We start from the raw sequence: 9,887 nt of genomic DNA, 5'->3' as shown, positions 1-9,887 counted from the left end.
ACGCGCGCGTTTCTGATAGAAATACGGGATGGTGCGGACACTGCAGAAAATAGTTAAAGAGTGAAACAGCTAACATCCACACCATCCAGCAATTCCTCTCTTAGGTGTTTATCCAGGAAAAATGAAAACACTGGTCTAAACTGAGACCCGTGCAGAAAAGCTGGTAGCAGTTTCATTCGTAAGAGCCCAAACCTGGAAACAGCCACCGCCGGTGCGTCGAGGATCATCAGAGCAGGACGGGGAAACAGACTCCGCTCAGCAGCAGGAGGTCCTGCACATGTGACAGCATGGATGGGCCCCGAGAACACTGTGGCGTGGAGTGACAGTAGCCAGACACAGAAGAGCACGTATATGTGGCCCCACCATGTGCCCCTCTAAATAGACGAGTCTAATTTAGAGCATCAGAAAGAAATCAGTGTCTGCCTGGGGTGCAGGGGTGCCTGGGCTTGGGGTGCTCCAGTGCTCTTGCTTGTGGGGGTGCTCTACAGGAGTGTATGTTTGTCAGAACTTATCTAACTGTACTCTTAAAGTGGGTTCATTTTATTGCATGTAAATGTCTTTCAGTAAATTTGATTTAAGTAAAAGAATACAGGGTAATGATCTGGATTGGTACAGGATAGATTTGGGGCTTGGAGGCAATCAGATAAGAGGAGGAAGAACCAGAGTGTGGCTCCTCTTCAGGATGATGGCATCAGAGCCGCGGTCACTTGTACAGCAAATGACACGGCAACAATCATCACAAAGCAGAAGCTGCAGGAGAGAGTCAGAGAAACAGAAAGAAATCCACCTCTTTCAGCCCCAGACAGGTGAACGGGACAAACGTGAGTAAGCACGTGGCGTCCCGACAGTGCGGCGTTGCAGGCAGGCCTGATGGAAGCTGCTGAGATCGTGCTCCGACCGGCGAGGTGCACCTTGTCTTTCCCAGCACACACAGGACAGCCACGAAAACTGACCACATGTTAGGCCACAAGAAAAGTCTCAATCCCAGACAGAAGTAATGGAAATAGCATGATAAAGCTAGAAATCAAAACAGAAATTTTATTTTTATTTAATTAATTAATTTTTTTATTGACGTATATATGGTCCGTTACAATGTGTCAATTTCTGGTATACAGCACAGTGTCCCAGCCATACCTATACATACATATGTTCATTTTCATATTCTTTTTCATTAAAGGTTATTACAAGATATTGAATATAGTTCCCTGTGCTATACAGAAGAAATTTGCTTTTAATCTTTTTTTATATAGATGCTAGTATTTGCAATCTCAAACTCCCAAATTTATCCCTTCCCACCCCCTTTCCCTCAATAACCATAAGATTGTTTACTGTGTCTGCAAGTCTGTTTCTGTTTTGTAGATGAGTTCATTAGTGTCTTCTTTTTTTAGACACCACATATGAGTGATATCATATGATATTTTTCTGTCTCTTTCTGGTTAACCTCACTTAGAATGACGAGCTCCAGGTCCATCCATGTTGCTGTAACTAGCATTATTTTATACTTTTTATGGCTGAGTAGTATTCCATTGTATATGTATATACCAAACTTGTTTATCCAGTCATCTTTCTGTGGACACTTAGGTTGCTTCCATGTCTGGACTATCGTAAATAGTGCTGCTATGAACATTGGGATGCATGTATCTTTTTGAATTAGAGTTCCCTCTGGATATATGCCTAGAAGTGGGATTGCTGGATCATATGGTAAGTCTTTTTTTAGTTTTCAAAACAGAAAATTTAAATGTCTGTTGGCCTGTATGTTTTAAAACTTTGTTTAAAAACTCTTGTGTCAAAGGGTGAATGCAAACCAATTTCAGAGATGCTCGGAAATGATGATAGTGAAAACATACCAGAATCTAGGGAGTGCGACTCAGAAAGTACCCAAAGACAAATGTATAGCCTTATAGTCATAATAAGAAAAATGAAAGAAAAATAAATGAAACGTCTAACTCAAGAATTTAAAGTAAGAACAACTAAGTAAATTGAAAGTTAATAAGGCAAAGTCAGAAACTGAAATGGAAAACAGAAAAACAGTAGAATTAACAAATAAAAACCTAGTTCACTGGAAATGACCAAACGACCGAAATGGATAAGTCACTAGCTAACTTAATCCAGAGAAAAAGTAAAGTCATAAATACACATGACAAAAACACTGAAAAGAGGAGGAATAACCATCAACATAGAGAAAATGACACAAATCTTAGGAGACAACTTATAACTCTAGGCCAAAGCACTTAAAAACCTGGACAGAAAGATAATTCCCTATGACTTACCAGAACTGAGTGAGTAAACAGAATGTCTAAGCTGACAAATTCACACAGAAAAAGTAGAACTGCTCCTCTCCACTGCCCATCCCCGAATCACCAGGCTAAGTAGAAAATTATGTGATTGTTTCCTTATGTGCAAAAGATTTATTTCCTAATCTTTTATGGATAAACAGAAAAAAATGTTTTCTTAATAGGGTGCACTGAGGTGTTCCCACCAAAGTCAGAAGCATGACTTACCCACTACCATCACTCCTACTATTTAGTATCCTATCGGAACATCATCAGATGCAGTCTCTCTCTCTCACACACACACACACACACACACACACGCATAGCAATTGGAAAGGAAGGGGAAATGACCTCCATTCTCCATTGCAGATTGTAGCTCTGGTAAAATCAAGGCTGAGAAACTATGAAAACAAGAAGAGAATTCATTAATGTTGCAGGATATAACATTAATATAGATAAATCAGTAGTCCTCATAGAAACGATGACCAAACGACAGTAAAAATAAAGATTAACAATAAATATGTTAACCTTATATGAACCAAGCTTTACTTTGAAAAATACTGAAGCAGACAAACAAATGAAAATATAAACCATGTCTCTGGACAGGAACACTCACTATCATGAAGATGCCAAGTCACCTTAAGTTAATTTATAACTAAAAATACCAAAGGGTCCTTCCTCTCTTCCAGGGCCTAGAAAAAAATGACTCTAAAGCTCATATGAAAAAGTAAACAAGAAGCATCAGGAAAATGCTGGGAAAGATTAGCAGTGGGGGAGGGGTCGGGCAGTCCCTACAGAGGTCAAAAAAACTCTAGGGTGTCCATAATTGAAAGTGTGGTACTGGTGCATAAATAGACTAATCAGTGGAACAGACTAGAAGATTCAGAAATTGACCCACATACATATATGGAGTTTAAGGGTAATAAAGGCAGCATCTCAAGTTGGGGAAAGACAGACTTTTTAACAAATGGTGTTGGGTGATTTGGATAGCCACCTGGAAAAAGAAAACTGGATCCTTGTCACACTGTACACTATGGGACAAACTCCAAACAGATCAGAAATGTAAATATAAAGCATGAAACCATAGAAGTACTAGAAGAAAACATGGGATTGCTCTAGAACTTGGGTATGGGGAAATCCTTTCTACATATTGTTCTAAATTCAGTATCAATAGAGGAAATGATACAAATTCAATTATATTAAGATATATCCCTAACCCCCCCCCCGACAAAAAAAAAAAAAAAAAAAAAGCAAAGGCAAGAGACCAATGACAAGTTGAGAACAAACACGTAAAGTTGTTACTAAGGGCTAATCGACTTACTAGGAAGAGAGTTTCCAGAAATGGAGAAGAAAAAAGTCAAGACCGAGGAATAATGGGAAAGAGCCATGAATGCTTCTTTTGGCAGAAGAAATGACGTCAAGGGGGCCCAAGATATGAGTAAGTGCTCAGCGTCATTTGAGAGAAAAGCAAATGGGCTTCTCAAGTACTGCTTCTCAGCCATCAGGTTGACAAAACCCCAGAGGTTTGACAGGTAAATTTATTGGCAAGGCTGTGGGGAGAGATGCAGCTCATGGAGGGAACTGGCTGGATCCAGCAGAGACGGATGTGTTTGCCTTGATCTGTCCTCAAGACACACACGTGCAAGGGCAGAAATGACACATGCCCCAGGCTCTTCTTTGCAGCTTCAGGGTCGGAAATCACCAGAATGTCTAACTGTGAGGTGCTGCTCAGAACCGAGGCAGAGCCACAAGACAGAAAACCCACCTGCCACAGGGGGTGGAGACCAATGTGAAGTAATCTCCAGCCTGTACGGCGAAGTGAAAACTGGAGTGCAGGTCTGTGAATTCAGCACGCTCTCTGTTGAACAGAAATGGCATCACGAAACGAAGCACTGAAAGATCTAATTAGAAGCCGATAAACATAGGAGCCTGCAGGGTTGGATGGGAGTCAGGTTAGGGGACGGGCTGCGAGCATGGCCTCTCCAGGGTACTCTTCGACCTTTGACTTTTGAACCAGGTCAATATTTCACATATTCAAACAATTAAATTACCGAGAAAAAGTTCCTGATGTTGTAAACAAACTGAGAAAAAGTGGACCTAACTACATCTTATTAATAATGTAATTCCACAAAGGAAAAAATCATTTCAAGTAATTTTAGAACACTAACTTTACCACCCCTTCTTAGTGTGACACGGGACAGAAAGGACTAGAAGGACACCTTAAACTTCAGTCAGAGCTTAGGGGGGAAAAGCTCGTAAAAGACGATTCCGGAAAACTGGGTATTTGAATAAGGCCTGGACTTCGGGTGATGTGTAGGGGCTGTTTTTAGCTTGGTGTTCTATTTTGAGCTTGATTCAGTAATGGCTTTATGCTTATGCAGAAAGCAACTCTTATCTTGTTAGAGATGGGCACTGAAGTATTTATGTGTGAAACATTGTCCCGTCTGTAACTCACTCTAAAATATTTCAACCGTAAAGTCACTAAAGCCAGCGTGGCAGACGGTAACGGTCACCCGGAGAGCAGTACGGGACGGCCACTGCACTGGCCTCTCCGCTCGTCCACGTTTGAAATGTTTCCTTAAGGAAAATCACGATGATTGTTTTGCTAACCAAAATTTCGGTAACGGAGACCTGGTTGAAATAAAAAGATGATTGTTTGGGGTCTGTTAGGACTGCAGCCTGGGAAACAGATGCGGGAAGCACTTGGATCGTGTTGCCCTGAATTACAAACTGGAGAGGCTTCTAAGGGCCAAAACCGCAAGGTTCCTGCTGGTTCCAGGAGCTGCTCATCAGGGGTTACAGTCGGAGCTGGCAAAACGGGAGGGTGCTTGCTAAGCAGGCATGGTGGGGTCTGAATCAGGTGCACAGTCGGAAGGGGAGACCCTGAGACCACACGGTTGCAGCTGGCAGGTGCTGTTCTGAACACTGCCGGGGTGTCCTTGGACCTGGTGCAATTCAGAGAAAGTTCAAGGGCTCAGTGGGGCAGGGACAGGCTGACATCAGATCCTCAAAGGTCTCCTGACTCCGTTTTTGTTCATCTGAGCTGGGATCCCTCCCTCATAACGTCAACTTGTCATCAGTTTAAAGAGGACAAGGAGGCCCCGCGTTAGACAAGGGCCGGGGCGGGCGCAGCTGAGCGGGTCCTTGAGGCGGGAGGCGTGCGGTTTGCGGGGCTGGTGTCAGGTGGGTGACAGTCTCTTGACCCTTTATTTTGAGCATCGTTGCTTCTCCCAAAAAAGCATTTCCTCAAAAAACTAGAAAACTATTATGAGGGCCTGTTTTCCTCAGGAGCTTTTCCTTTTTGTTAGCCGGGTCGGAGTTCACCTCCCACGGACCCCAGACGGTCTTCAGGAAGCAGCTGCTCTGGAAGCCACGTGAGGTGACTCCCGGACGGCCCCGCGCTCCTCTGGGCCAGAGAGGGTCCACCCTCGGGGTCCAGGCAGGGACAGGGGTTGTGGGTGGGGGTCAGGCTGGCCACCTGTGGTGCTAGCCCGGAGCCTGGCCGGGCGGTGGAGGGCTGCTGCTCGGCCAGGTCCACTTTGACACGCCTGTTACCCCCCTAGGGTTCTCAGACGCAGACTGGAAGCTCCCCGAGTCTCAACAGGCAACTGGCACCGTGTCTCTGAGGGAAACATAAACCGCGGCCCCCACGCAGATGGGCCGTGGGCCCCATGAGGCCCGTGTCAAGAAGGCGCTTACCCTGGACATGGGAGACCCTGCGGCCCGGTGGGGCTCAGGGCCCCCTCCCCGCCCGTCCTGGGGCTGGGAGCCCTGATGAGTATTTTGTGAAGAATCCAAAGTAGTTAGCAGCCACAGCCGTATGGTCCGTGGTCAGGATTTGGGAAGCAAACTCAAGTTATAAACATGCCAACTGATCGTCCGGTGACCCGGGTGCTGTTTTGGCCCGTCTGATAGACTCTCTAGGGCTCAGCTGGAAAAGAAAGCTCAGAGCGTCCGACCAGGGCTGCAAGGTGGAGGCTGAAAGAGGAACTGTGTTTCCAGGAGACGTGTGTGTCTCGCAAAGGCTGCAACAAATCCCCGCAGGCTTGGTGACCCTTGTGGTGACCCTGGCCCCCCAGATAACCCGGAATGACCCCCAGTTAGAGAGGATCTGAACAGCAAAGGGAGGTGGAGACCAGGGATGGAGGTGGGTTGGCCGCCAGCCCCAAAAACCCCGGCGGCCCTGCTCGGGGGCGAGGTGGCCGGGCTGCGCAGGAGGGGCGGCGGTCTCAGGGGCCTTGACGGAGACTTTCAGAAGGAGGATGGCCCCGTGTGTGACCCGGGATGGAGGGAGAGGGGCCCCCCGCCTCCTGTCCCCACCGCGCAATGGGCCTGATCCCGGGAGGGCGGGGATCCCAGGAGGGGGGTCTGTTAAACTATAGCCGGAGGTTACAAGCTCCGTGACTCAGGGCGCAGTGTGTGCCGATGAGCACAACCGCACAGCAGATCGCCACCAGCTCCACAGCTCCGACAGCACAGACGGGCCCTCTCTCGGTCCCACGGCCGGCGGTTCGGGCGCCGCTCAGCGGGTCCTGCCCGGGGCCCAGAGGCTGGATGCAGGCTGTCTGCCCGTCTCGTCCCGGTCACCGGGCTGTCCGCCCGTCTCGTCCCGGGCTTGGGGCCTCTTCCAGGCTGCTAGCTGTTGATGGGTTTCGCAAGCTTGCTGCTGCGGGGCTGGGGTCCCCGATTTGTAGCTGGCTGCCCCTCCACGGGCAGTCCATAGGAAGACCGAGCTGGAGGGATCTCAGGGGCGTCTTTCAGGTCTGACTCACCCTCGGGAATCTCAGAGTCCACCGCTTTGGGTCCCCAGTGACCGTGCAGAGCCCCGGGGTGACGTCCCATCCTGCTCACTTGGAGGGGAGGGGTCGGCGTGAATGAGTGCATACTGTGTTCTGCCCGCCAGGGGGTGCTGTGGGCCCCCAGGGGGGTGGACACTTGCTGGGTGAGGGGCTCACGGCCACAGGGAACAGGAGAGGAGGGTTCCCGAGCTGGGGCAGACGGGGAGCTGGTGGCAGAAACTCCGACTTCTCTTTCTCAAGGCAAAGCGTCTGTGCGTGTACAGTTCTAAGAACTGTGACAAACACGCCCCCACGTAGTCCGCACGCTGTCAACACAGACAACACTTCCATTATCCGGAAAGTTCCCCGTGCCCTTCCCGCCCACAGAGGCGCCGGCTGCCTGCCGTGCCCCCACCTCAAGCTTCCGCAGACAGGTCCCCGCGTGCCCCCCTTCCGAGTCTGGCTTCTCGCACTCAGCACGACACGTGGGAGACGCGCCTGCTCCTTGGTGTTTCGAGTGGCGCTCGGGCGCGGGTGGACCTCGCCCTGATGTCCTGTCTCCTGGGGCGGGAGGACATGCTCTTTGGGGGCTATGGCTGGACACAGGGGCTCAGGAGGGGAGTGGTGGGTTGCATGGGAAACGCACATGTGACTTCAGGGACCTGCAGGGGCCCTAAAGCGATCGTGCTGTGCCACACGGCCACCAGCGCTGCATGGACTCCGAGCCTCACGCCCTCCTGAGGAGCCGTCGGGCCTAGCTGGAGGAGGGGGTCTCAGTCTCAGTGTCATCATCCCAGCAGCTGAAAGACAGAGGAGCCACTGAACTTAAAATCCTGCCTCAGGAAGGCATTGTCAGGGACCTGCAGTCGGGGACACCGGACCGGAGGACACTGGCCCGCAGGTCTCAACCGGCGAGTTGCAGCCTCCCGGGCACCCTCAGAAATCACAGGTGAACAGTTGTTCCTTCCTGCGTCTTCTCAGCACAAAAAACGATAAACACCAGACTGGCTACAGTGGTCAACATGAGTGTGGCGGGTTTTTCCCTGAAAGACCAGGACCATCGGGGGCGAGGGGACGGGAGGCCTCGGAAGGCAGAGCGTGCACCAGGATGCCGCACCCAGGGTCTGAGAGCGAGAGGACGACAGAGAAACCGAGTGCAAACCAAGGAGGGTGAAGCCATAGTCCTCCTCTGTCCACGCAGGCGCAGCAGGGGCCTGAGTGGTGGGCGCAGACTTTGGGGAGCACCTCCGCCCCGGGCCCCAGCCGCATGTGTGAAACAAAGGAGGCAGGGCTCTGACCAAACCTCTGGAGCCTCTGAGCCCCGCACTTGGACGGATGTGGGGCTGGGTTGGGAGAAAGGTCCCAGAGATGGGCTGCACACGCCCTGTCTGTCCCACACTGGCCGATGGATCAGACTGGATGGGGGATGAGTGGGAGCCGGCAGGGGCCCTCAGAACACCCCTCGGGCCCCAAAGGCCCCCCTCCTTTCCAGGACCACACTTCCTGGAGAAGAGGAAGGAATTGCGGCCAGAGGCTTTAGGAGTAGCAGGGCCAAGAGGGATGCCAGGCACTGCCCCCACGGCTCCTAGTCGGGGTGAATGGGGTGGGGGTGGCAGGCCCCCTGACAGTGCTGTGCACCCTCACCCACCCTGTGCCACGTAGCTCCAGCTGCACGGAGAGGGGGAGCCGGTGTCAGAGCCAAGAGGCCGCGGCTGTTCCTGGCCCAGAAAGGAGAGGGGGTCCCAGCCCACTTACAGTAACGGGGTAACTGGCTTTGACTTGTTTGCCGGACTTCATGCAGTGGTCCTAAACGCTGCTTTTACAAACTTGGAAAGGATGCAGACCTGGTGGGGCCTGAGGTTTCCCTCATAGCTTCGTATTTTTAAAAGCCGAGTTCCGTGGACTGAAGCAGGACCCTGTCTGTATCCTGTGGATGTTGGGAGGCGGGTGGGGGGGGGTGCGGGGAGAAGGACAGCCAGGAGCCGGATCCCAGGACCCCAGCTGATCCCAGCCAGAGATTCAGGGATTAAAGGTACCGACTCTTCTTAAAGGGGAAACCTCTGATTTCTCACTTTCCTTCAAGGAGAGATCCCTGGGGTGACCACCCTCAGGCGCGGTGAGGAGGCCTGCGGGCCGGGAGCACCCGCAGGCCCACACTGCAGCCCCCGACCGGGTGCAGACCTGGGCAGCCAGGAAGGAGCCCGAGTGCGGGGAGGAGGGACGTCCTGCAGAGACTCGCAGGCCTGGCGCCCCCTCCTCCCCCAAGCTGCCCCCTCCTGCCAGTCCTGTGCTTCCCCGCCATGGACCGTCCAGGGCCCTCGAGCTGCCTTGGCCCAGATATAGGTGTGTGATTCCTGTCCTGTGAGGGGACCGGGCCCACAGCCTCTCAGACGGTGCTTCCATGTTCCGAGCCCAGTTTGCAGTTGAGGACACCGAGGTGGAGGGGCAGGTGACTGGGTCAAGGTCGCACTGGCGGGTGGTCAGGCGGAGCGGGTGACCTGCAGGCTGTCCTTCCGGTGACAGTGGAGCAGTGGACGCTTGCCCACAGCGGCTGCGGGGTTCCTGTGGAGGCCAAGTGTGATGTCCACCATGGCAGACCCCGGGGGACCTGTGCCTGACCCCCAGTTCTACATGGGGTGTTGCTCTCCTCAGAGTCAGAGAGGATCCGGGCGCCATGCTGCCCCCACCGCCAGCCACTTGGCTCTCACAGCCACGTTTTGTGGGGCATCAAGTGGCCCCACCCAAGGGACACCTGCCAGGCTCCCTCTCGGCTAGAATCTCTTCTCCCGGCTCCTTAAATGGGCAATGGGTGTCCTGCCCGCACACTGGCCTCTTC

Source organism: Camelus dromedarius, chromosome 2 (genome assembly GCF_036321535.1).
Source record: "Camelus dromedarius isolate mCamDro1 chromosome 2, mCamDro1.pat, whole genome shotgun sequence".
NCBI lineage: Eukaryota > Metazoa > Chordata > Mammalia > Artiodactyla > Camelidae > Camelus > Camelus dromedarius.
Note: the sequence above shows the minus strand (reverse complement) of the source record.